Raw genomic sequence first — 4008 nt, 5'->3', positions numbered from 1 at the left:
CACTAGCTATCGCTGCTATAATACGAATAGCCTGTATACATATTAAATAAATTGTAATAAATAACTTATTATTTTTAAATACACCCTGTCTTATTTATCTACACCTTCCTTTGTCTTACGTCCACCTTGACCTACGCATTGTCATGTAAAATTCGTGATAAAAAAGGATTTTTGCAATCCACTAGCGATAAAAAGTTCGCGTACAAGGTAAATAGCGGGCAAAAGAACGGTATAAAGCATAAAGTGTAGAGTATAGTAGCATCGCAGAAAAAGAAAAATCAACAGCTTGCTCGGTCATTGCGCAGCAACAGATCGAGCAACGATACAAATGATCATGGAAGTGCGTTTCTGCTTCCCGGTCTGTTCGAACTATGACGATTTGTCTTTCTGATCTTTCCGACTCGACCGTTGCACCGTTCACTCGACCATCGACCATAAATTGTTTCGAATTTTCTAGAGAACGGACACTTGAAACTACGTGCTTGCGGTACATTCGATAGCCAGAACAGAGGGATCCTTCGTGAGCCTGTTTTCGTCCTGCGAGACGAGCAAATTATTAGAAATTTCCTGATGCAATTGTACGCGGTTTTATGCAACTTTGATTATACACGTGAACGATATTTGGCACAGAGGAGTAACATTTTCGGGGTAACATTTGCGCACTAATAGGTTCCCACGTAGCTAAAATAAAGCAAAAGTTGCGCGAAATTAACGGATGACAATTGAGAAATTTCTTGGGTGATCTACGTTTATTACGAAATGGTTGGATGCGAGAATCGATATCTGGTAGCATCTAAGTTGTCCGAGAGAGTTTCACGATAAAGGAACAGATCTCTGCCGATACTCTCTATCCGACTATCGTAGCAGATTTGCGTACTTTTGCAAGGTTCTCCAAATTAATACAAATTTCTAACTACCGTAACATCGAGATATTATACATCGTAAGGCAAAGTTAAGGAGAGTGGCGATGACCTCGGAAACGCGAAAAATATCTCAGAAGATAGAATTTTGGTGGCGCGAAGGACAAATGTTCGCGATGGTTTTTGCCAATAGCGATTCTGATTCTCCCTTGACGTGTCTGCTCGACGCCACTTCCGGCATCGTGACAACCACCGTAAGCCCTAGGACGCCCTTACAGCCTCCTTTACATCGCATATGCCCTTCTCGCTGTTGATGAAAATCCAATTTGTGAAATTAGACGTTTGCTCGCTTTGAGACAAAGTAAACCGCGTTTCTCACAGGTGTTCGGCAGATGGCGATGATGAGATATAGTGCAACAAAGTGAAATTTTACGCGCGTAAATCTAACAGGATTATAATGTAACAGAAGCACAACAAAGAGGAAACTTGTGATGAAAAAGGAAGAATATATTACCAACGAAACTCTTTTGCTCCATTTTCTTTCGTAGAATTATATTTCACTTGCGAGTATTATAGCAGGTCTGCCTTTGATACAAAAATCATAAAAGGTTTACGTATCTGCACGTATATTTACGCTGTATGAACGACACTCGAGTATTACACGCATGCATTATCGACAAATCGATCCACGTTCGAGATAAGAGTTCCTCTTTGATACTTATGGTATAAATAACGAGAAATTATCAGGAAGTATGTTACAGTGAAACTGCTCGTACTTCGTTACTTTTACTCGCATGTATGACACCTACAACGATATTCTTTGTTGAATCAATAAATAAAAGCGCTCCCCAGCGTACGTACAAGACTAGATCTTGAAATATAAGAATCGACGTAACAATAAGACTAAAAAAGTTCGAAATGAAAATAATTCGCCGAAACGGCAAAAAGAAAATACCTGACACAAAAATAACGATACGGTAAATCAGCGTCCCGTTTTAATTTTCATCGATCAGTCGTCCAGCAAGCGATATGTGTCAAGCAGCAACGGAGACAAGGTAACAGAGACGAAATATTATCGAGTTAACGCACGCGAAGTGGTCGCAGGAATGGCTGACGGGTGCGAGAGTGTAATGCACTTACGTCACGCGAATTTCAGACGAAACAACTGGTGGTGTAACGAAAATTTAGCGTCGCAACCGAATGTGCTAAATATAAAATGGATGGCTGTTGACCGAAAGAAAAATGCTCGACGATACGGTGCCGCCGTTTGTTCTCTTACAAGATTGAACGTCCACGGTCGACCCATTTACCAGACCCTCCTCGTTACACGAAGAGACGAAATCACCAGTGCTATTTAATCGTGCGAATTATATCACGCGTATCTCGCGAATTATTACACGACAGTGATAATAAGGCAAATCTAATAAAATTTACTTCTCATTAAAAAGTCGTACCAAAACAATTATTTATTAATTGATTTATTTATTAATTCTTAAGAAGATACATATAAATAAGAAAAAATGGTAAAATTTGATTAGTATAATAAAAGTAATATATGCCTATGATCATTCTAAAATATAAAAAGTGAAATAGTCTTACGTTCATTGGTATATTTTAAGAACACATACATCTTTTAACGATAGTTGCAATGTAACATCATTTTTATATTACACGCAAGGTATGGCAAGTATTCCTGCTCTAAGGCACAATTTGAAATCAACAACATTCAGTTTAACAAATTATAACTTCTATTCGTTTTCCATCATGGAATAACGCGGTGGTGTCTTCCATATTGCACTGGACGTGCATTGTAATCTACTCCTATCTATATTTTCAAACATTTCAGTTAAATCTGGTGTGCACATTCTTCTATCAAAGAATTTATAGACTGCTTTCTTCGGAATTTATCGTTGCATTGCAAGTTCATTTTCGCGTATGTATGCTAAAATTGATAAAAATTCGAGTACTCCATGCATTATAATGTTTATTAACTCATTAAGTAAAACAACACTTACATTGCGCCTAATGTGGAATTGTACGCCTTGGTCTGGCTTCATCGTCCGATGTGTCGTCGTCAGGTTTACTGTGCAAAACAGAAGTGGACCTTACTGTTTGGAGCTATATTTTGGATAAAATATCGAATGAATAATAGCTTGTGTTTTTATAACAGAAGAATACTTTGATACTGTTTGTAATGTTACCTGCGATGTCATCATCTGAGTCTCCTTCTTTTGTTTCGCTAATAAGATTTTTTTTGCTTTTTCGACAGATCTTCATGCCAGTTTTTGAACAATGGCTTTTTCTGAAATTTTTTCTTTTTCAAAGGCCTCGATTCTCCTTCTTACGGGCACATTTTTCTTCATTTCATTTTGAATGTCCTGTTTCGTCATGTTTCTATTAGACATTTCCCTTTCACGGGATGGCTCATCTTCTGCGAATAATTCTTCGAACTCGGTGAGTCCAATAGCTTAATTCAGCTGCTGAACCTCCTCCTGCAGAGTTATTGGCGACCGTGATGTAAATTTAGGTTCATTATTTTTTCCTATACTACTAGCCAAGTTTTTATTAATTACTACCATTTCGTTTGATTTTATTGGTGATAAAGGTTCTACAATTGCGGTAGCGTCCATCATCTTCTGCGTATAAGTAGAATTGATGTCCATCGTGGAATTCATAAGAGGAGTAAATTTCTCAAGTGCATTCTCGCACATTGAAGGATCTTCAATATCATTTCTTGCTGATGGAATTACTGTATCATCAATAATATTAGAATATTTACCCTTCGTGTTTTCACTTCGTGAAAAAGTTCTCTTTATATTACTATCTCTTGTTGTCATTGAAGACTTTAATGGTTCAATCCTTTCTGGCTGTTTTGCATCTTCTTTTGAAATTGTTTCGCTTAAAACATTCTTTTTTGTTTTACTATGTTTTGTAGGACCTTTTGTGTTTTTTTCATCTGAACTACTTCTAGCACTTTCCTTTTTTTTAGGTCGGCCTCCACGTTTCCTCTAAAAATTTAGAATATATTTAACAACGTTATAGTAGTATTTATATACACAATGTACATACAATTGTATAAGCAATTAGATTTTGACGCATTAATTAACCGATATCAAACATTATTGGATACTACATATAAGGGTTAGTA

The 4008-nt window shown here is 37.0% G+C and overlaps 1 long non-coding RNA gene across 1 annotated transcript; it reads right to left on the bottom strand.

Moving 5' to 3' along the window:
• Positions 1–2378: 2378 nt before the first annotated feature.
• LOC143303756 (uncharacterized) lies at positions 2379–3648 on the bottom strand. Its single transcript, XR_013060376.1, has 3 exons — positions 3062–3648; positions 2876–2978; positions 2379–2802 (listed from the first exon to the last, which is right to left on the bottom strand). It is a non-coding gene; the product is annotated as an uncharacterized LOC143303756 (long non-coding RNA).
• Positions 3649–4008: the final 360 nt, after the last annotated feature.

Source organism: Bombus vancouverensis, chromosome 2 (genome assembly GCF_051014615.1).
Source record: "Bombus vancouverensis nearcticus chromosome 2, iyBomVanc1_principal, whole genome shotgun sequence".
NCBI lineage: Eukaryota > Metazoa > Arthropoda > Insecta > Hymenoptera > Apidae > Bombus > Bombus vancouverensis.
The sequence above is the reverse complement of the archived record's forward strand: the minus strand, read 5'-3'. Positions and strand labels throughout refer to the sequence as shown.